The sequence below is a fragment of the Protopterus annectens genome, chromosome 9.part0, assembly GCF_019279795.1.
Source record: "Protopterus annectens isolate FY-2018-M chromosome 9.part0, PAN1.0, whole genome shotgun sequence".
NCBI lineage: Eukaryota > Metazoa > Chordata > Ceratodontiformes > Protopteridae > Protopterus > Protopterus annectens.
This window is the reverse complement of record NC_056743.1, coordinates 225400005-225424692: the sequence shown is the minus strand read 5'-3', so window position 1 is coordinate 225424692 and position 24688 is coordinate 225400005.

The following is a 24688-nucleotide window of genomic DNA, read 5'->3' as shown; positions in this document are numbered from 1 at the left end:
TTCAAGGGCAGCAGGCACTTTATTTGTAGATGAAATAATGATATATAAAGTTGTTTGCTAGCAGCAACCTCTTTATTAGTTGCAGATTTCTTTAATGTGGATTTTACTACTTCAGAGATTGTGCATATTTACTGATACTGGTGGACTGTAGAAGGTTGAGTAGACTACTTATGATGGAAATGTTCTGAATTGGGCAGTTTTGTCATTGGTGCATGCATTTTGTTTCATTGTTTACTGGAAAAATGTTCAAAACAATAAATTTAAAATGTCCTCTAACAACTGTACTGTATTGTGCAAGGAATATAATGTAATACAATCAGGAAGGTGTGAAAAAGAGCATGTGTATGTTTCGTGTTCAAGGGGACTATGATTTTGAAAACAGCCCAAAGTTAATCTTTATCTGCCACTGGCAAAATGTATTTTCTTTGGATGTGGGTTTCAATGCATGTGAGTTTCAAGGGCAGAGAAGTTTTAATGCTAAGTCTATTTTCATTGTGAGACTGTATTGCTTTGTTTAACAGATATCTATTAGGGTTTGTGCTGTAAAATGCAAAATAAAACTTTCAGATGAAATCTAAATCATCACAGAAGTAAAGCAGTATGCACATTACAGTGTGGAAAAATAACCAAGGAAAAGGACATTTGAATGGCTGCAGGGGGGAGGCTACATTCGACCATGATTTTGTGAGGGGGGAAGGGTAGCAAACTCAGACAGCTCCCGGTTGAACTATACCTCTCAGTTGTCCATATTCTTGCAGAATGAATAGATTTTATTTTTGGTTTGTTCCTCATAAAATTTGTGGTTTTCTAGCAAATCATTTAGGAATGAAGTCAGTAAATGACAGACATTGAGTTTCAGATGTCATAACCTTCAGAAAAATGCATGCTAAAGCAAGACCTGTTATTCTGTCAACTGTCTTAAGTTTATACAAGAGCAATTTTTAGTAGTGTTTGAATGTTCCCCCAATATATTTGGCCTTGTCTAGATTTCCTGCATTAAGAGGTTCATGCAAATTGCTTTGTAGAATTAGGAATATCCAAACCTCTAAATTGCCCCCAGTTTTGGCTCAAAATGTTGCTCTCCTCTAATAATCCCTCCTCAAAATGGCAATTTTGGAAGAAAACATGGAGGGTTTACAATTATATATAACTGTAATGATCAGAGTTATAGATTACTTTTATTTCAGAAATGCATGTAGATGCTCTTATTTTGTTAGTTTCTCAAGTTAGCGTTAATATTAAAAATGTGTCCTTTCTTTGACAGTTTCCCAGCTGTATTGTGTGGCAACTTTATATTTTTGCATCATATTTTTGGTCTGTTTTTCATAAAATTGTGGTTTTCTGGCAAATTAGTGGCAAGTCATTAAAGATTGAAGTTAGAAAATAATCTCAGACATTTGAGTTTCAGATTTCATACCCTTCAGAAAATTTGTACCAATGCAAGACCTACTACTGTTCTATTATCTAAGTTTATAAGAACAGTATTAAAAAATTGTCCTTATTTTTGGGCCTGTGTCCCACTTCTAGTTCTATGTATGGCTTTGTCCAGATTTCTTGCTCTGAAGTTGAGAGTTATGAGTGTCAGAGCCATCACCATCAGCCAGAGACATTTCAAATTGTGACATACTTGTTGCACCCCACTCCCCATTGTAGTGGCTCTGGATGTGTCCAAGTAAGGCAAGGAGCAGTTATGCAGTGTAAGTGTGCAGAGTATTCCCCCATCCAAGGTAGACCACAAGTACGACCGTGGCTTTTTATCTGTCCTTGATTTTGCAGAATGTTCTGGTTTTCTGTCATATTTTTATACTGTTGATTTATGCTTCTTATTATTCAGGAAATGCATGCTGTCGCAATGCCCTGTTGCTCTGTTTAAGTAGCAATGATTTAATGACCATCAGGTAAGCTTGTCAGAGATTGTAAGATGCAAGTAAGCTTTAATAAGCATACTATTAAAGAATTACCAGCATTGAAAGCCTTTTCGTTGTTACCATGCAGAGAATATTTACTTAACTAGATAATGTATATGCCTTGAGTATTGAAATGCATATGACAGTATTTGTAATAAAGGACAGGATTACAGTATTTTCAGAAGCTCATTACATTTGTTGGAGACTTGCAGTCATCTTTTGTTGGAGACTTGCAGTCATCTTTGCAGGCTTTACCCGTAAACTAAACAGAATGCCAATCTATCATGTGTGGTCCATAACTTGTGCAGGAATCCTTTAAGCAATTTATCTTGAGCTTGTTTCTTGTTTGCTGTTCATTTTTTACTTTGATCATGTCTTCCCCATGAAACAAGAAGATAGTTGTGTCAGGCAGCAGGTCTTTTTTGGATAAGAAACATTTTTACAAGTGGGGGTATCACAGAGATTGCTACTTTCAGCATGTTACTTGGTAATTTTATAAAGCTGAATATAAATTACAATTAGAACTGCAGTGCAAGGAGTAGTGGTTTGAGTTGAGTGCTGCTTGTTTTTTTTATACTTGATTTTGACTGGCATTCCAGTAATGTATTTAAAAAGTAATTTATTTTTTCTTGCCTCACAACCTGTGTTTTCATCTGGATATTAAGTAAGTTGTCATGTAGCCAATGCATTGAAATATTTTTTTCTTCTACACTTCATTTTGTCTTGATTGGACTCTCGTAATGACTGTTTGGCACCCAGGGCAGCGTATTTAATTAAAGTTCCATCTGTTGTGGTTTTGAGCATAGCTCCATCCCTTTCTAGTTGGCCACACCCATTCCCACTGGCCCCACCCATTCAGCTATCTCCTGCAGTCCTCCTTTAATTTGAAGTCACCAGCTGCCACTGGACAAATGGCAGATCAGATTTTCCCCAGGACAAGTTCAAGGTGCAGCACCCAAGGAATGCCAACAAACATACAGCAGTTATACACATGAACAAAAACAAATAAACATACAGTAGTGAGCTACTGTAGAGACATACACAGTTATTAGCTCAGCACTTCATTTACCCTAAACACAAACATAAATTGACTAATACATCTGACCAATAAGAAATATATTCACGGATAGAGTGAAAATAAAAGCAATTATGATAATGAAGATCCCAATTATCCCCTAAAACATAAATGTGTGCAGAGGTTTAAAATAGTATTGGCTGTCATGAAATGAGGTCCTGAGTTGCAGAAATGTCAAAACCACTAGTAATACTACTAAGTGTATATATTATGTATAGAGTGGAGTATCCACAGATGTGGCTTAACCAGGCTCTCTAGGATGGTGTCACTTAGTTGCAGATTATAATATGGCAAAGTAGGCAGCCTCCTGGGGCCACTGCTCCAGGAGGGGCCACTGGCCAGTGTAGGAGTAGGGTGCTGCAGCTGTTGGCTATTTGTCTGTTTTTAGTTTAGAAATAGTGCATTCCTTTACGCAAATAAGAATGTCTGTTACTATTTTTTTCTTTATTGTATTATACAATTTTCTTTCTACTAACAATGGAGCTCTTCTCCCTGGGCCTCCGCTGAAAAAGGGTTTTATGCCTAGTCGAACTTTCCTGGTAAGCAAATGTAAAATAAATAAAAAATAAATAAATAACCAAGCAACCCTGAATTGAGATGTCCTGGGGGAGGTTAGTCCAATCTTTTTGTGGGCTTTCCACTGCTATGCTATCCTTATCCCAAGAATCAAGGGTTACCATCGTCAAGGAACAGAGTCTGTAATATCTAAAAATCTACAGGGAAGGCCATAATGCAAAAAAGATGAAGTAGTGGTTTTGCAAGCATGACATCAAAGATGAGGCTGGTGAAGAGCAACTATATAAATATAACCCACAGTAATGTGTGTGATGACTATCGGGTGCAAAGTAGCCTTATCCTACAGAGCGAGCCACATTAACAAGAATAAGTATGCAAATAATATGTATACTATAGTACGAATGAGAATGAGTTTTAAAAATGATTGACAGGTATATTTAATGAGAGATTTATATATCTACTCAAAATCAGAATCAGAATCACATTTATTGACCAAGTATGCACGAATACAAAGAATTTGACTCCGGTTTCAGTGACTGTCCAAGTATGAATTACATAAATGACATACATACAACTATTAAGAACAAGACAAAAAATATGCAAAGTGCAACTCAGTGCAAGAAATATTGAAATAAATTCTGAAAGCAATAAGTATTAACAATATGTAAACAATACTGCATAATCCTCGTAGGCTTGGGGAAAGAATACCCCAACCTAAGAAGCTGAGTTAACAGTTTATGAACTTGATGGCCTGTGGGAAAACTGTTCTTATATCTGCTTGTTTTGGTGCATATTAATCTGTAACAGCTGGCTGATGGTAATAGTTCAAAAAGATGGTGGCCTGGATGTGATGGGTTGGTGATGATTTTCCCTGCCCTTTTCATGACTTTGGAATAGTACAGGTCCTGTAAGGAGGGCAAACTAGCACCAATGATATTTTTGGCAGATGTGACCTATTTTTGTCATGATTAGTCAGAGATCCAAACTACACTGTTATGGATGAGCTAAGAGCAGACGTAATGACTGCTGTATAGAACTGAATTAACAGTTCCTGTGGGAGATTGAACTTTCTTAGCTGTCACAAAAAGTACATTCACTGTTGTGCCTTTTTTATGATGGACCCTACATTGGTCTTCCACTTCAAGTCCTGAGAGAATACAGATCCCAAAAACTTGAAGGATTCCACAACTGACACAGCAGTATTAAATATAATGGGGGGGGGGTAATATTGTAGTACCACTCCTAAAGTCCACTGTCATCTTCCCAGTTTTAAGAGTGTTCCATTCCAGATTATTCTGATTACACCAAAGGGCCCGCTGCTCAACCTCCTGTCTGTATGCAGACTCATCACCATTCCTGATGAGCCCGATGATAATTGTATTGTCTGCATATTTAATACGTTTGACAAAGGGGTCCTTAGAGGTGCAGTCAGTGCAGGCGGAGATTGGTTTTACTTGTAAGACCTGAAAATGAAAGCATGTTTCTAAATTATTATTAACATATACTGGATGTTGCTTGCAAGTCAAGCATGTATCTCAGGGCATCAAAAATTAAATTTTTCTTCTACTAGTTGGTTGCTTTCAGACTCTGGCACTTTTTGAGGTTTCAGGAAATAATTACAGCCATGGCGTTATAAAAAATGCCTGCACATTGCATTTATATTTGAGTTATAGCTGCACAAATATTCCAATGTAGTGGATCTTGTTTTTCTCTAAATAAGTGCCTAGAGAATCTGTTTTCTTTTGCTTTTGTTTACCTGGTTTGTTTGAATTTAGTCAAAAAAACCCTTTTCAGTGGAAGCCTGGGGAGAAAAGCTCCAACATATTACAAACATTTTTAACAGACATTCAGTAATTTACATCAACAGACAAGTAATATATACATTAACAATTCTCCCCTATACTACTAATGCAGAAAACTAGCTCCTAAATGCTTTGTCATGCATCAAATTACCTGTGGTTATCATCCCAGTTATTAGCCCAATTAACACCAAATGGAATAGGTTGATTTGAGCACCTAAAGGGAAATTGGCTAGGCTTAAAATGACCAGTAAGGGCAGCTAAACTAGTATTTATCAATTAACCATATAATTACAAATTTGTATGAAATAAAACGTTACAATATAAAAGATACTTAGGCATTTGTGGCACATTGATTTGTAAATTAGATTGCATTCTTAAGAAATAAAGGCAATTACTTGCACTATAAAAGATGAATATGAATAAGGAGATGTTGAACACTGAGCATGTGAACAGGTCTATTAGTGGGTTTGTAAAACAAATAATAGATTGTGTGATTAGAGTTTGAAAATTCAAAGAAATGGAGGTGAGGGAAGGAACTAAAGGCAGCAAATGCTAATATTGTAAGTTAAGAAGTGGGGTATAAAGCAGGTTCATATATAATTTTACACCCACACATACATATATATATATATATATATATATATATATTATATGGGTGAACTACTTATAAGCAAAAACACCCAAAGTTGACTGCACAACCTTCGAATGCATATGGTTGAAAACACAGAAGTCGACACATCAATACGTACATGCTGTCACACAGCATGAATTTTTTAATGAGCCCCCCCACACCCTTTCTACTTATATATATTAACTCCAAGATCACACAAACATAGGATAAGGGTAAGTTCACCAACCCTGGATTTGTGTGATCTTGGACACCTGTTGATCAGCTACCTAGTGAAATACAACTCATTTGTCCGGGTCACTAGCACCCATATATACCTATATCTATTTCTCTCTCTCTCTGTGTATATATATATATATATATATATATGTGTGTGTGTGTGTGTGTGTGTGCGCGCGCCCCCTGTATTTGGATATAGGTTTGTCAACAGCTGTTTAGTTCGATATATGCAGATAGTTGATGGTTGTGTGACATCAACAATCCCTGGGTAGGGGAGGGGATTATTCCCTTCCCCCGGGGAGTGTGATTTTGGAGTTAGTATATATAATTAGCAGGGCATGTGAAGGGTGTAAGAGGGGCTTCCCCACAAAAAACAATGTTATTTGGGTTTTCTTTGATTGAAAGTTGCAGGTGCTGAGGTTCTTTCTTGGTGCGTGTGTGGTAATATGTCATTGTTTGGGTTGTCAATCTTTTGCTGATGATCTATCCGAGGTCGACATATGGGTTACTTGCCTAAAGTGAGTAGACCTATGTTTATATATATATATATATATATATATATATATATATATATATATATATATATATATATATATATATATATATATACGGCTATCCTAGGGTTATATTAGAAATATAGATGTAGGAGGTGGGCAGTATCACCAAACGATGTATATGGCTGGGAGATGTTAAGAAAACTATTCAGGCACTGTGAAATTTAGTTGTGGGCCATATGATTCTGAATGAAGAGAAAGAGTTTGATGATATGGCAAGTTGAATGCAGTTGTTGCATTTATCCTGGAAATATACAGGAGCAGATCCATTGGTTTGAGTCGAGTTGAGTTTTAAATGATTTTGCATTCTGGAATGATCACATAAAATGGATATAGCTTGTTAGTTTTTAAAACTTGCATTGCTTTATCTAAGCTGAAACCAAAGACCACTATACATGATTCTGCCAACATAATGAAATATATTAAGAAAGAATTTCTGTAAAGCAATATTTGCATGTATGTGTCTGTTTTCTAAATATAAATAAAGCAAATTTTGTTTAATTGTTTAGTATTTTTAATTTTAATGCGCATAAAAGAAACCTTAAATGGAACTTGTAAATAAAATCCGTAACAGAACTTGCACATATCTGTTCTTACTTGTAGATATGACTGTACAATAGATAACAGGTAAATCCATAATATTTTACTATATTTGAGAATATTCCGTGACAGTAGAATTTCTTTTTATTTAATTGGAAGATTTGTAGAAAGCTAATATATATGTTGGATATATAAACATAATGGAGTATATTCATTCATGGACTACTTTATTGCAGGCTGCATGCTTGCGCAATGCGTGGTTATTATTGCTATTATTATGATTACTATTATTATTATTATACATATGAATAGTGCACAAATTATTCTTGGCAGGCGACCAGATATGAGCTGTGGGGGCTGGCAAACAGCTGTGTGTTAGTTTTAAAAGGAGTTTGTAATACATTCTGGCTGTTATTTTATTTACTTTATAACAGTTGGACATCTGAAATTGGCATGGGCAGCAAATTTGCTATAATTGCTAGGTATGAGTCTGTCTGTAAATGAAAATATTATAATTTGGTCATTATTCTGGCTTTGCATAACTAGTGTTTTTTACTTTACTGTGGCTACTGGTTGTTTAAAACAAAGTTGGAATGCATTTACTATGTCCATTGTTTTTATCCCATTCAGAATTTTGTCTTGTGTAGTAATATTTCTGATTTTTGAATAATGTATGGGTTGTTGAACAAAACATGTTACCACAACATCATAATCAATATGCTTTTAATTGTTTGGCTTCACTCAGTGCATTGAAGGATGACTGAATTTATTGTATAGGCCTGGATTGTGTAATATAGCTAACCATGTTCAATTTTAGTGATATATTTTTGGAGTACCTTTTTTCTTTCAGCATTAAGCAAATGTTAAAAGGATGACATTTGTCAGTTCAGTATAGTATGGTGTAATGTTCTGACCATCTGATCTTCACTATCCATTATACAGTCATTGGATGTTACTGTCTGACATTTATTGGAGAAAATTGGCAAAGGAACCAAGCAAATCATTTGAGAGGGAAAGATAACAGAATGAGAAGAGGCCAATAATTTATTTGGACTGCAGGCTAGAGATTGCATTCCCTGTCAAGGATTGATATCAGAGTATAGGCAAAGAGAAAGAAATAGTGGGATCCTAAGTGAAAGACCAGCACTGGTAGAGTTTGCAGTGGAATCTAGAACAAAAGCTGCTGTTAAAAAAGGATAATTAGTAGAGCATATAAAATATTGCATGATAACTATAAGAATCAATCAGAGAAGGTTAGAAAGGATTGGTAAGAGAGACTGGATAAGCAATTCACAAAGAAACAATGGGGACATATATACTTGTCTCCCAGTTTTGCAACAAAGTCTAGAAGATTTAGGATCTTTGCTTGGAAGTGTTTACATAGGCATTTTTATACCCCAGGTAGACTCCAAAGAATTTTTCCTTAGGTAGATAGCAAATGTTGGAGGTATGCTGGTGAGGAAATAGATAATTGGGGACATATGTTTGGGAGTGTAATGAGTTGGAAGACTAAAAGTTCCCTGCAGACTACTCTATCAGAAATACTGGGTGAGCAAATTGGTATAATTAAGGAAATTATTTTTTAGAGCTATGATACAGAATCAAAATTGCCTAGACATAGTAAGGTTTTGCGGAGTCTAATTATGGTGCTGCCAAAAAAGCAGTTACTAGAAAGTGGAAATCAAAGTCCAAGCCAACTATACTGGAAGTAGTGAATATAGTAACAAAGATAAAATCACTAGAAATGGGATCTTTAGAAAAGGATAGGAGTAAATTACATAGAAAGAAATGGGAATTGTAGGAACAATACATGCAGAATAACATTCTGGAGGAAAAATGAGGTCTATAAGATGGCAAGATTTGAATAAACTATGTAATGTTTGACTAACAATGAGTGGCTAGATCACAAGTGATGTGTAATGTTTGCAACTAAAAATGTCAATATGGTTTGTTTTCATTTATATAAATGTATGCTTGGCTATGTCATAAATGATAATTTAATGAAACTATTTGTGTTTAAAAAAGGTTGTATTGGACTGCGAAATATTTCCACATTTAATTGAACATTTTTTGCACTGTGGCTGTTTTGTTTCCAGGCTTTACATGATGCATAGTTCATTTACTCCAGGAGTGTTATGGCCATATCAACAGGGCATCAATGTTTTAATGCAATACACGCTATTTATTATTCAAATACAATAGGCATCACATTAGTGGATGAAGCACTTAAATGCAATTGTATGCCAGCAACAAGATCTGAATTAGTAATGGTTCTCTCTATTGTGTAGTTGATCAGATAACTTTTAGTTCTGCAGAGATTTTTTATATTGACTAGCATATGTTGTCAGGTGGTTACTTTTCTACTTATGCAATCATGGTGCATACTTTTCTCTTTACACTGTGCAACACGATAAAGTCTTTGATGTCATGCTAGTGCTCTTTATATAATTTTACACAGTTCATATAAAGCTGTCTATGCAATAAATATCATGATTATAAAACTAAATGGTACAAATAGTCAACAAAGTTGGCTATAACAGTTGCTGGGGTATGTGCTGTCTGTGGAAAAAAAGCCCTTATGCTGTTATCTGCTTATTTTATATAGTCTTTAATATGGGTTTGCAGGACTAGTGTGTTGAATGCTTTACTGTGTGTTTCTGTGAAATAAACTCTTGAAATATGTTCCTTTGGCCATTATGATGATGATGATGATGTTTTTTTATAACTATCAGACATCTGCAATGTAGCCAGTCAACAATGTGGCTATAGGTTGTTAGCTGTGGAGGCTGTCTGCAGATGAAAATGACTTACTCCGTTGAGTTATTACAGGCAAATTGCCATTAATCTGTTTTTCCAACCCTAGTATGCATTTGTACAAAGCAAATTGTGTTAAAATTATGACCACAGTAAATTATTACAATCAGACATGTGAGATATACACAGTGAATAATGTGTGGCAATTGATGAGTTTGGACATTGGTGGATTATAATCACAGCAGTTTAAGTTGTATTTTATGGATGAAATGTTCTCAAAAGGGTAATTTTGTTTTATTACTGGTTACTAAATATTGTTTCACCTCTTGCTGGAAAAATATCCAAGACAAGGCATTTAAAGCATACTGAAATTATTACTGCAACAAAAAATTCAAGATAAAAAAATATATAACACATTCAAATTTTATTACACAATAAATATAATTCAGTCTCTGGGGTAAGGCCTCATCATTGTCATCTATCCCCTTTTTCACATTTCTACATGGAGTTAGGGAGGCACATCAACATTAGTCAATGTAAGTAAATCACTGACAGCCAACATTTCCACCACCAGGTGGGTATTCCATTTAAAATAATCTGGAATGGGAATCCAAAAACACATACACATGCATTTATGCAAGGTCTTATTTAAAAAGTGTATGCATTGGTGGTGCATAGTTTGAAAGCAGCTGGGGGCCAAGTTACACTTAATCCAACACTGACTGGACTTGAATCCACATGCAAGGTGAGATCTTCGGACATAAGATTCCATTTTAGTGCTTCCTCTATTTATTTCATGATGATACTAATAGCAGCAATATACTGCAAACTCCACTATAACTGGTTTTGTAAATTATCCCAAACATGAGAAGGATCTACATTTGTAGTAGTAAGAAAAATATAGTGTTCCTTTACTATTTAGGACTTTAATGTTAAATAATTTACTATTTAAGACTTTAATGTTGAATAATGTACTGACAAGGATCATCATGAATGAAAATATATTTTTCTTAGCAAAATATTCAAACCTAGAGCATGCATTTAATGCACTGAATTATTTTGAAATGAAATTTAAGTAAAACTGTACATCCTGTTGAAAATGCATTATTTCATAACCACAAAAGAAGATATGTCTGTAATGGCTAGATTCAGTAGACCAGAACTGATAACCAAACAATATAAATTACCAGCCGATGATACCAGGAATAAACACTATTTTTAGCACTTTTGTTTCTAAATTACGTGAGACTTCATCAGAATAAATGAACACACTTTTTAATCTGATTAAAAAGACAGAATGATGTACAATGCAAAGAGAAGCTCACACATACCATAGTGTCCTTCTTTTTTTTTTTTTTTCAATAATCATTCTTTATTATTTTTATTCTTATTTATACAAAACATTTTACAAAGGGAAAATACAGGTAATTTTCAAACAAGCTTCTAATAACATTCTAACAACATATATACACTATATACATGAATGCTTCCATATTTTCCATAACTGTGGAAATAAAAATTATTTTCCCCAGGTGTGTTATTTTGCAGTAAAGAATTATTATTAAGAAAATTAAGAGAAGAAAAAATTAGAGTGATGAAACCAGATAAAGGGGGAGGGGTAGTTTTGATGTACCAGGAATTGTATGAAAACTACATACACAATATTGTACAGGACTCTGATCATTACATGATAGTATCCCGTAATGAAATAAACATTGCATATTCTAAGATTAACTATTATTTAATGGATCATCTGCTTCAAGGTAGCATAGATGAAAAATTGTATATTTTTTTACATGTAGAAAATCCACAGCTTCCTGTTATATTTGGGATACCCAAAGTGCATAAGGGGTTAGAACCACTCAAATTCAGACCCATTGTAGCTGGAGGGGGGAGTATCATAGAACCCCTGGCTATTTTTGTGGATACAAAATTGAAACATTTTATTAACTCAGTTCCACACATCAGTAGGGATTCATGGGAATTTTTGAGAAATATTCCAACAGAGAAAGTTGACACTGAGTTATACTTTGTCACCATAGATGTGGTGGAATTATTTCCGAGTATCCCTCACAGGATCGAGCTGGAATGGTTTCATGATATTCTAAGTATGGAATCTGGATTAAATGGTAATCTGGTTTATTTAATTATAGATTTCACAGAGACAGTACTGACGAACAATTTTGTGTATTTTAATGGTGACCATTTTCAACAAAAGAAAGGAGTTGCGATGGGACAGCATGTGCCCCCATTTATGCAAACTGTGTGTTATACTTTTGGGAGAAAAAATTTATTTTTAATACACCATGGAAGCAATGTATTTTATTCTACACCCGTTTTTGGATGACATTTGCATTTTTTGGAAAGGGTCTAAGTTAGCATTTCTTCAATTTTATGAATATATTAATTCTTGTACTGAATTTTTGAGATTTACCTACACCTTCGATGAAACAAGTATTAATTATTTAGATGTAACTTTATACAAGGACTCACATAATTTTTTACATTCAAAATTATTTAGAAAATCCACCTTTTCTAACACATATTTACATTTTCAAAGTGGACACCCTTTTTTTCAGGAAAAAGGGTATAGTAAAGGGACAGTTGATAAGGGCATCAAGGATGACGAGTGAAGAGGGGATGTTTTTGGAGGAGGTCAAATTTATAAAGAAACTTTTTCTGGAAAGGGACTATCTGGATTCATTAATACAGACTTTAATTGAGGAAGTGACAGTTGGGAGAAAAAACAAATATTTTCCATTATTAGGACAGAAAGATGCCACGGTGGTTAATAAGAAGGAAAGAGAAAAGGAAAATTACAGCCAAGCTATGGTACACACTTTTTCGGACACTTCCAATATTGTGGAAAAAATTATTAATAAATATTGGCCAATTTTGAAAATGAACAACAACATTAGTAATTATATTCCTAATCACCCCACCTTCATTAGAAAAAGAGGAAAGAATTTAAAAGATTTATTAGAGACAAATGAACTAAACAAGTCACGGAATTCTAACAGTAAGAAAGGTACATACAAATGTGGGTCCTGCGGACAATGTGAACACATTTTAGATCGACAGGAGATTAACATTATATTTAGGAAATACAAGTTGGTTCCATCCAGACACTACAATTGTGGTACAAAAAGTATTGTATATATTGGAACATGTACGGCTTGGAAAAGATTTTTATATAGGGAAATCTACACGTACCCTAAGAAAAAGAATCTATGAACACTCATATGAAATAAAAAAAGGGAAGGAGTCTAATGCGTTCTACAAACATTCATTGACATGCAAAAATATGAATATTAAATTTGCGGTCATTGAGCAGGTAGTGATGGATCCTAGGGGGGGCAACTGAGAATCAAGGGTTGAATATAGGGAACTTTTTTGGCAACTAAAATTGGATGCCAGTAGACCCCCCAGATTGAATGACAGCATTAGCATACAGAGTGTGTTGAGATTAAGACAGGCTAAATTATAAACATTTATAAATAATTTAAATATGTTCCTTGATGTATTTTCATTTATATTTTATGTGAGTTAGATATTTATTTGGCTGTTTTTTTGCCTGCCCTGATTTCAATTTGTACTGTGCAGAATACATATATTTTTAAACACGATATTAGTAATTTTAACAGTATAGTTAGGTTGAGTATTTAGGACTATGCATTACTTAGGGGAAATGTTTTACATGTATTATAGGTTCATAGGTTCATACTAGGCTATCTGCCCAAGGGCATTTATAAGAATAAAAACTATGCCTATCATTTTGCTGTGCCTCTGTCAAGCAGTGACACTGAAGTAATCCTATATCTGCGATCTCCCATCCATTGGTCAAGATTCCTCTTGAACAAGGCCAGCAAGGTGCTCTGCCTCACATGTACTGGGATTTTGTTCCACAGCACAGGGAGTCTCTGGGTGATGAATCTGTCCCACCAGCACATTCTATTTATAACCGTGTCAAGGTTTAAGTCTCGGTTCTGAGGGATCTAGATTTTTGAGGTGAAGCATATTCATCAAATCTGGGTTTGACATGGCCTTATATGTCAGGCACAGGTCACCTCTGAGCAAGCGGTATGAGACTGAATAGAGCTGGAGTTCTTTCAGTCGGGCAGCATAAGACATATTTTTGAGACCCTTTATCCTTTTGGTGAGGAACTTTTGGGGCCTTTCAAGCTGCAGCAGGTGTCTGGTCAGATACATTCGAGCGAACGGGCATTGTACTCAATCATAGGTCTAATGAGTGATGAGTACAGGGGACGATGACCTCCCTTGATCTAGATGTGAATCCCTTCATGATCAGGTGGGCGATATAGAAGGTTTTCCTAACTACTTTAGCAACATGAGTGTCAAGCGAAGGCTACTGTCAACCTGGGTCCCCAGATCCCTGATGACTTTTCTGTGCTCAGTGGATTGCCACCTATATGGTAGCTAGGGGTTGTTTTTTTTGTTTTGGGTATGACTATGCATTTTTGGCGTTTAACTTCAGGCCATGGCTCTGGCACCAGTTATCCGTTTCTGTGAGGCCCTTCTGGAGGATATCTGTGTCAGATGTGTTTTCGACTATGCCCAGTTTGCAGTCATCTGCAAACTTTGTCAGCCATAACCCTCCTGTGTTTGCTTGTACTTCAGAAAGGTAGATGCCGAACAAGAGTGGACCCAGGACTGAGCCCTGTGGGACACCACTTGTGACAGGCTTTGAGTCTGACATGGCTCCAGCAACTCTGACCCTGTGGGTTCTGTCACTTAGCCAGTTTGCAACCCATCTTGTGATGTATGGGTTTACATTCAAGCTGATGAGTTTTCGATGATACCTGAGTGGGGTATTGTGTCGAAGGCCTTTGCCAGGTCGAGGTAGGCTGTATGGACTGCCTTTCCCTCATCAATGGCCTTGGTTACTGTCTCGAAAAAGTCAACCAAGTTTAAGAGGCAGGATCTGCCTTTGACAAAGCCAAACTGGGTTGGATCCAAAGTCTGCAAGTTCCCTATGTCTTGATTTATGAGTTCCATTATGATCCTCTCCATGGCTTTGCAGATAAGGCTTGTCAAGCTAATGGGCGGTAATTTCCAGGGTCTGTGGAGGCACTGCCCTTATGAAGTGGGACCACAGTGGCGATGGCGCCCACCCCTTGTGCATTATCCTGAGGTGAGGCTAAGATTAAACAGCTGTCCTAACTGTGGGTTTAATTCCTCGTTGAGTTCATGAAGGGGACACCATCCAGTCCCATGGATGCTGTGTTTTTTGCCTTAGTGAGGGCAGTTCTCACCTGGGCTTTGGAGATGTTTGGGGGGGCTACAATCCTCTGGAATAGATATCTCTCCTTTTGGACTGAACCTGTCAGCCAGTATGTTGGCAATTTTGTCCACTTAGTTAGAGGTGTCTATTTAGTAAAAAAGTATATCTTTATATACACACACATGCATTTTTTCACTTGTTGGTAGGAAAACTTTTTAAACTTGTGTATTCTTGTATACAATTGCAAACATATACAACACGCATTTTTACACGCAATACTTTTTTTAACAGCATTTAAGCTTGTATAGCAATGTATTGCTTTAAGATGAGCAGCAAATGTAATTAGATGCAATTAGTGTATTGATTGCTTGTAATATATAAGAGGAAAGATTATGGAGGATTTTTTAGTTCTGAAGAAGCTTTGTTATTGTATCAAGGAGAAAGCGAGCTCAACTGAAATTTGTGCTGTCTGTTTTTATGGTTATTGAAATCGATGGTGGAGTTACTTGTCTTTGAAATAAATTTGGAATACATTTCATGAAGGTTCCTGGTTTCTGCCTTGATCTATTTTGCAGTAATACAATTCCAGGTACAATTATATTATATAATATGAACAATAAAGATATAGTTCAGACTGCATGTTTTAAGCTAATATAATATTGAAAATTTGTTCTCAAAGATTCAGATTACCACGGTTTTTATTTTGATTATTAATTACATATTTGTGGGCTAAAATGTGTTTAATCGCTAAGGTCCTAAAATTTTCCCATGATTGATTCTAAAAAAAATGTTTCCAGAGTTGTCCATAACACTTTCTGTTTAGGGGAGAAGGACAGTGGGTGTGGTCTGCAAATTAAGCAGCTGCAATGTATTTCTATTGATCAACTCATACTTCCACTGAAGCGATGCACTAAGTGTGTGTGTATGTTATTTCTTCTCCTGTATTAGACTAAAGGCTACCTTCACATACATACATACGTTTTAGGACTGTGCACAGTACATAGCTGGTGAATAACATACTTTTTGTTTCTCCAAAATGAATCCATGTTTATCCCATGTTCTACAGGGACCAGTCAATGTCAGATCTCAGAATCTAATGGTAAATTTAATGTGCATGATGCCAAAATTAAAGCACAAAAAATTGTTTAGTGGAATTTTTCTTCCATAAAGTTTAGTTATACTCTTGATGCCATGCAAATTCTCTGATGCTACTTCCCTAAGAAAATATACACATTTTTTGCATATTTTTATGTGGTATTGTGCTAGCCCTCTGATACCCTACATGTGAAAATAAAAGTTGATGTAAATGTTCTGCAGGCAAAAAGGTCCCTTTTCACAGAATTAACCACATTATATATTATGTAGCAGTGCATTATATCTCTCCATTCCTTCATAGATAACAGAAATGCAGACTGACTAAACAAAACTCATCAAAACAGTTTTCCAGGCATGGAGAGCCCAACCCTTCATGTAGTGAGGTGCTCCTTGCACCCTCTGAGCTATATGCTAAATATAATCATCTCTGAGATTGTAGGATGTCAGTGTGGGTGATATACACAAGGTAGATTTTACCACATCGTAATTATACACACACACACACACACACACACACACACCAGCAGTGGCACAACACCATAGCTTTTCTTGTACTGCCATATCCAGTTGTGAAGTAAATTTCTAAGTAAGAATTTGTACTCTGAGGGCAGCATTCATAATCATTAATGTAAATGTGTTTGACTTTGTGATGCATTCCCTTACTGTACAGTTACTAACATGTTGTGAGGTGAGAGAGCCTGTCATTACACTGGGAGACTGTCTGCCACTTCCCACAGGGTGCCCCACAGCAATTCTACTGCTAACTTCATAAATTTTTGGTACAGTTGAACTGTTTGTTTCTGGTGCTGATTTTGTAAAAGAAATTATAACACATTAATAGTAGTGCAATAGCATATGGTACAGCATGCTTATGAGGGGGAGTGAGACACTTACCATGAAGTCTGCCTTCATTTTCATTAGCTGCTGATGTACAAGGCTGACCTAATAATAATAATGAATTGTGACATGTTTAATTACACCACTGTTTGTCACCATTCAGTGTTAAACATTTAAAAAGTGCATACCTTAAACCAACTTTCAGGAGCAGATGAATGCAAATGCTGCTTGTGAAGATATGCAAAGTTTGCCAGCCTAGCTAGATAGAATTTTGTAGATAATTCTGTAATTTGTAAATAATATAAGCCACAGGCTTGTTCTGTTAAATCGAAGAAAATTGTGTTAAATATTGAACGTCAAAAATTTAACAACAGTGCACTCTGCTGGAAGAATGCTAAGTCAAGCCTTGTATGACTGTTTGATCTCAGGGCTCAGAGCCATGGTGTCTGAACCAGCAAATTCTTTCTATTGTTTTGAGACCAGAGTTAATTGATAGATTTTACATATATAATGTCTTTAATTTCTGTGGTTTCCTGAACAGGTGCAAGCTTACTAAGAAATGTAAATGTGGAGTTTCTGTTAGCCTTGGAAACCAGAGAATTGTTAAAAATGATGTAATCGGAAATGAGTCAGCAGGATGTATTATCAATAGAGGGAGAGCATTTTTGGAATTTGGCTAAAGCTGACAAAACTCACCAGTACTCTGCTTTGCTCTGTATGTAAGTTTATTTTGAACTGTTATTGCTCTTAGATATAGATAGAAAATAGTAAGTTTAATCTAGCTGTTTATTCTACTGTATTATTTTAAGCATTTTCCTGTGATCTCTGAACTGTTGGCTAGCACTGTGTGGTAAGAAGTATTGTCTTCCATTTTTATTATTTATTACTAAATATTTTTAAACGTTTCAACTGGCGGTTTTGTGTAGAGATAATTTCAGCTCTAGAGTACATTGCACATATATAGTGATACTGTAAAAGCCACTCCAATAGCTTTAGCCCTGGGTCACACTTACTATTTGGATAATAAGATTGCACAGTAATAATTTGACACCCTTTAGTAAGGGCCTTATTAGTAGCTGGTGGCAGTGATTTCTATCTTATAGCCTGCCAGAAAAGGGGGCATAGCTGGAGAACCTGTGCCAGCCTTCCCCAGGAGACTCTGTGTGTTTGTATATAACCCATATCTCAAAGTGTGTGTGTGTGTGTCGGCTACTTGGGCAGGGACATGAAGCACTGGTTGGACAGAAAGAGTGTCGGAGGTTTTAGCTTGACCACTAGGCTGAAACCTGTACCCTATAGCTGTGCCAGTGGGGAGTCTTATTGGCAATCTGGTGAGAAAGGGAGAAACCAGCCCCAGACTGACTGCGATCTCTATGTGCTCTTAAGGGAAATTGTACTTTACTGGGTGTGTATTTGTTATCCTTCCCAATGTGGATGCCCCTCACTGGTGTTAGTGGTGAGGATTGAGGCTCCTTGATTGCTGGGCCAGTGCATGGATGTTGCATATTAATTGTTTTGCAGTGGTGGGAAATCCACACCACATATTAATTGGTTGGCAATTGGCTTCTAGTGGTGTGGATAGTGAATTCCTGTAGCTTGTGTACAGTGATCACTGAAGGAGTTTTTGTACTCTAAATCAGCCATGCAGTGAATATTCAGAGTTTAGATCACAATTGTTTTATTTCTTTTGTTAGCTTACTTAGTCAGGGAGAGCAGGTAAGCATGTCAGCAGATGAGTATGCAAGCTGTCAAAGAGCCAGTTGGCTGAGATGTGCCAGGTTTAGGGACTGGTGCATGAAAACCTGACTAAGGCAGACATGATTGCAGCTTTGCTCACAGCTGCATCAGAAAACAGCAATCAGGAGGGCGATCAGACTGGCTGTGGAGATGTAGATCACTCAGAGAATGGACAGCTCAACTTTTCTGCAGAGGACTCAAAAATCCATCTGGAGCTAAAGAGACGAGTTGGAGGCCAGGCATTTGGAAACAGAAGCAGCAGAGAGACTGAGGCATCTACAGGCTGAGGAGAATGAGAAACTCCTATGCCTGGAAGCTGAGGAGAAGGAAAGGCAGAGGCAGCACAAAAAGGAGATGCTGACTCTTCACCAGAGTCATGGAGGTAATGGGGAAGGGAGTAACCAGACCCCAGAAGCCAAAAAGGTCAGTAATGTCTTCCGCAGTTTACAGAGGGGGATAATTCTGATTGTTTCATTCATATGTTTGCGAGAGTATGTAAACAGTGTGATGTTGACCAAAGGCTCTGGGTACAGTTCCTGACCCCCTTACTCCATGGTAAAGCTGTAATTGTGTTGTCTAAACTTTCTGATCACAAATTATTTGATTATAATGCTGTTAAGAATTGTCTGTTAGAATTTTTTAAGCTAACACCTGAAACTTATAGGAAAAAGTGTTGTGAGCATACATGCAAGGCAGATGAATATGTGCGTGAATATGTTGCTGAACTCAGCACTTATTTTCATAGGTGGGTGAGTGGATGTCAGGTCACCACTTTTGAAGGGCTGGCAGATCTTTTGGTGAGGGAACAAGCCCTTAGCACTTTGCTTGAGGACATGAGGATTTGGTTAGCTGACAATGTGCTACTTCAGATGAGTTGAGGAAGAAGGGAGACCTATACCTAGCAAGCAGGGCATACCTGCATAGGAAAGGGACCCCCCCAGTACTGCTCATGGGTCTAAAGGAACTCATGTTGGGCATCCCAGACTGTCCCAACAGAATCTGCCAGTAGCAGGGGAAGCCACTAGTCCATGTACATGTCCAGGACCTAGGGTTAAATGTTTGAATGCAATCAGTGGGGCCATGTGGCATACAGATGTCCATGGAGGCAAGGTGGGGAACAAAAGGTGAGAGAGCCAGTAAGTGGGAAAGACAAAGTGCCAATAGTAGGCTGTCTTGAGACAACAGGGATACTGAACTACCATCCTGCAGATGTGCTGATAGGGAAGGATTTGGATGAGGCAGTACCAAGTGTTAATGCAGTTACACGCAGTCAGGCTTGGAGACAAGCATGTGGGTCTGGTAGCCAGGGGGAGACCCAGACAGACCACCTACTTGCAGCCAGGACTGGTGAGGTAGTTACTTCAGGGAGGGAGCTACTCTGTAGCAGTGAGACTGAAGGTGAGCCACAGCTGCTTGTGGGTACTGATGTTCTCTTGGATGGAGTGACTGCAAAGGTTGAGGTGAGTAGTATTACTCAGGCTGACACTGAGGCATCGCTGTCAGAGGATGCCAGACCAGGCATCCTGTGGCTGGGGAGCTGGGAAGGGTTACAAAGAGAGGGTTGAGACAGGCTCAGCTCTCCGACCCTACATTACAAGGCCTGAGGCAGGTAGCTAGTGAGGTGCCTGATTCTCAAGGGACGATGTAATCTGTATACTGGGACAAAGGGTTACTGTATAGAGAGTGGACCCCTGAGGGAGGGCTAGAAGGTGAGAGGATACAGCAGTTGACAGTGCCTAAAACCTACCATCTGGTGCTTCTAGATATAGCCCATGATATTCCCTTTGCAGGTCATATGGGCATAAAATGTACAAAGAGACGTATTACGCAGAATTTCTATTGGCCTGGAATTTCCAGAGATGTAACAGGATACTGCAGGACCTGTGAGCAGTGCCAAAAGGTAGGCAAGGCAGGAAACAAGGTGAGAGCTGCTTTGATGCCTTTGTCTGTGATTGAGGAGCCATTTCAGAGGGTAGCTATGGATATTGTAGAGCCTCTGAGTACCTCAAGTTCCTCAGGGAAAAAGTATAACCTAGTGGTCGTAGATTATAACTCAAGATACCCTGAGACAGTGGCTTTGTCCTCCATTGAGGCAGAAAAGGTGGCAAATGCTTTGTTAGACATTTTAAGCAGGGTAGGGTTAACAAAAGAAATGCTGACTGACAGAGGTGCCAATTTCATGTCAGAACTGCTGGCATGTCTTTGGAAGTGCTGTGGGGTGAAGCACTTAAAGACCACCCCCTACCCATCCCTAGACTAATGGTCTGGTTGAGAGGTTAAACTCTACAATCAAGTCCATACTATGGGCATTTGCAGACCACTTTAAGAGGGAGTGGGACAAATATTTGCCCCATCTGTTGTTTGCTTACAGAAAGGTTCCCCAGGAATCCACATTTTTTCACCCTTTGAGTTGCTGAATGGTCATAGGGTGAGGGGACCTCTAGATTTAATTTGTGATGAGTGGGACGGTGAGTGTGAATCTCACATGGAGTCTGTTGTGGAATATGACCTAAACCTTAGGCCAAGGCTCAGAATACTCATGGGCTTGGCCTAGGAGAGCCTGGCAGAAGCCCAACAGAAAAAGGTATGGTATGACAAGAATGCTCAAGCTAGTGAGTATGCTGTAGGACAGCAGGTAATGGTTCTCATTCCTGTCAGACGCAACAAGCTGCAAGCAGCCTGAGAGGGACCCTATAAGGTGGTAAGCAAGACAAGTGATGTTAACTACCTGGTAGAACTGCTAGGCAGGAGCACAAATTGTACAATGTTAACAAAATTAAACCTTACCATGACAGGGAGGCCATTGTGCTGAGTATTTGCAGTGGATTGTAGGAGGAATCTGAGGGAGATCTAGTGACTGCTCCCCTCAGTGAGGCTCAGACTGACACCTCAGTGGAAGGGGTAGCAATGTCCCAGCAGCTATCTCCTACCCAGGTTTGAGAAATATGAGTTTTACAGGAGTTTGGGGACATGTTTGCTAGGAAACCAGGGTGCACCCACCTGGTGCAGCACCAGGTGGATACAGGACCCCAAAGGCCTATTAGGCAGGCCCCTTATAGGGTGCCTGAGAGATTCAAACAGACTCTAAGGGAGAAGATACAGGAGATGTTGGAACTAGGGGTAATTCAAGAGTCCAACAGTCCCTGGGCCTTCCCAGTGGTGCTGGTGCCAAAGAAGGATGGCAGCACCAGGTTCTGTGTGGACTACAGGAAATAAGTCACACAGAATCAGATGCTTACCCCATGTCTAGGACAGATGAGGCCCTAGAGCAGCTGGGTGGGGCTAAGTATCTTACAACCATTGATCTTACCAAGGGTTACTGTCAGGTGCTCTTGACTACCAGTGCTAGATAGAGGTCAGTCTTTGTGATTCCTTTTGGCTTGTATGAGTTCACAAAGATGCCCTTTGGGATGAAAAATGCCCCAGCAACTTTCCTGAGGCTGATAGATCATATCATAGCAGGAGCAGGGGGGTTTGCCCTTGCTTACCTAGATGATATTGCCATCTACAGCCATTCCTGGCAAGAGCACCTTCAACATGTCAGGTAGGTGCTGGGCAGACTAAAGAGGGCATGGTTGACCATTACACCCAGCAAATGTCAGGTGGGTATGGCAGAGGTCTACTACCTGGGACATAGAGTGAGGAGTGGTAAGATCAGGCCAGAACCTGCCAAAGTAGAAGCCATTCAGGCATGGCCTGCACCTGTTACCAAAAAGTAGGTGAGGGCATTCTTAGGGACAGCAGGGTACTAAAGAAAGTTTATCTCCAGTTATAGTACTATAGCTGCTTCCCTCACAGACCTGACAAGGAAAAATAGGCCAAATAAGGTAGTATGGACTACAGCATGTGAGCAGGCATTCCAGAAGCTAAAAGAAGCTTTGGGAGGACCCCCTGTGTTAGCCAGTCCAGATTACAGCAAATCATTTGTTGTGCAGGTGGATACTTTGAACCATGGGGTGGGGCTGTACTTAGCCAGATCTATTCAGAGGGAAAAGAGCACCCAGTTGTTTATCTCAGTTGAAGGAATGTTATGCAGCTGTAGAAAAGGAATGTCTAGCCATATTGGGGGCACTGCAGAAACTTCAGCCTTATCTGTATGGAAGAAAATTCACTGTAGTGACAGATCACAATCTTCTAACATGGTTAAACAGAGCCAGCCAGCAAAATGCCAAGTTGCTACGGTGAAGCCTAGGGGTGCAAGCATATATGTCAGTGCAGCATCGCAGTGGGAGTAGCAATGCCAATGCAGATGGGCTCTCAAGACAGGGAATGGGGTAAGATATACTCAGATAGACCTAACCCTCTCAAGGAACGTTTCTCAAGGGACGCTTGAAAAACTAGCTTGAGTTTTCGGGGAAGAAATGTGAAGATATGTGAAGGCTGCCAGCCCAGCTAGATATAATTTTGTAGATAATTCTGTCATTTGTAAATATTAATATAAGCCACAGGCTTGTTCTTTTAAATGGAAGAAAATTGTGTTAACTATTGAACATTAAAAATGTAACAACAGTGCACTCTGCTGGAAGAAATCTGATAAGTCCAGGCCTGTATGACTGTTTGATCTCAGGTCTTAGAGCTGTGGTGTCTGAACTAGCAGATTCTTTCTGTTGTTTTGAGACCAGAGTTAATTGCTAGATTTTACATGTATAATGTCTTTAATTGCTGTAGTTTCCTGACCAGGTGCAAGCTTACTAAGAAATGTAAATGATGTAATCTAAAATGAGTCAGCAGGATGTATTATAAATTTAAAGGACTTTCTCAAAGACAGAGGGAGAGCATTTTTGGATTTTGTCTAAAGCTGACAACAACTCACCAGTACTCTGCTTTGCTCTGTATGTAAGTTTATTTAGAACTGTGATTGCCCTTAGATATAGATACAAAATAGTAAGTGTAGTCTAGCTGTTTTTCTGTATTAATATCAGAACTATTCTACTGTATTATTTTAAGCATTTTCCTGTGATCTCTGAACTCCTGACTAGCACTGTGTAGTAAGAAGTATTGTCTTGTATTTTTATTTATTATTAAATATTGTTAAACCTTTCAACTGTGGCTGTTTTGTGTAGGGATAATTTAAGCTTGAGAGTACATTGTATGTATATAGTGATACTGTCCAAGCCACACCAATAGTTTTAGCCCTGGGTAACACTATTTGGATAATAATATTCTACAGTAATAATTGGATGCCCTTTAGTAAGGGACTTATTAGTAGCTGATATTAGTGGTTGGCGGCAATGACTTCTACCTTATAGTCTGGCAGAGAAGGGAGCATAGCTGGAGAACCTGTGCCAGCCTTCCCCAGGAAAATGTGTGTGTTTGTACATAACTCATATCTCAAAGTGTGTGTGTGTCCGCTAGTTGGGCAGGGACACAAAGCACTGGTTGGACAGAGAGGGTGTTGGAGGTTTTAGCTTGACCACTAGGCTGAGACCTGTACCCTATAGCTGTGCCAGTGGGGAGTCTTATTGGGGATATGGAGAGAAAGGGAGAAACCAGCCCCAGACTGACTGTGATCTCTGTGTGCTCTTAAGGCAAATTGTACTTTACTGTTTGTGCATTTGTTATCCTTCCCAATGTCGACACGTCTCACTGGTGTTAGTGGTGAGGATTGAGGCTTCTTGATTGCTGGGCCAGTGCATGGGCATCACACTGCTGTAGACTTCAGTTTGATGGAACAGTGTCCATGCAACCTCTAATTACTACAGTTGCACCATCTTTTGTATCATAGTCATCCTCAGGCATGGACAGAGGGAATTCTTCATGTGATGTTAAAGTAATAAGATTC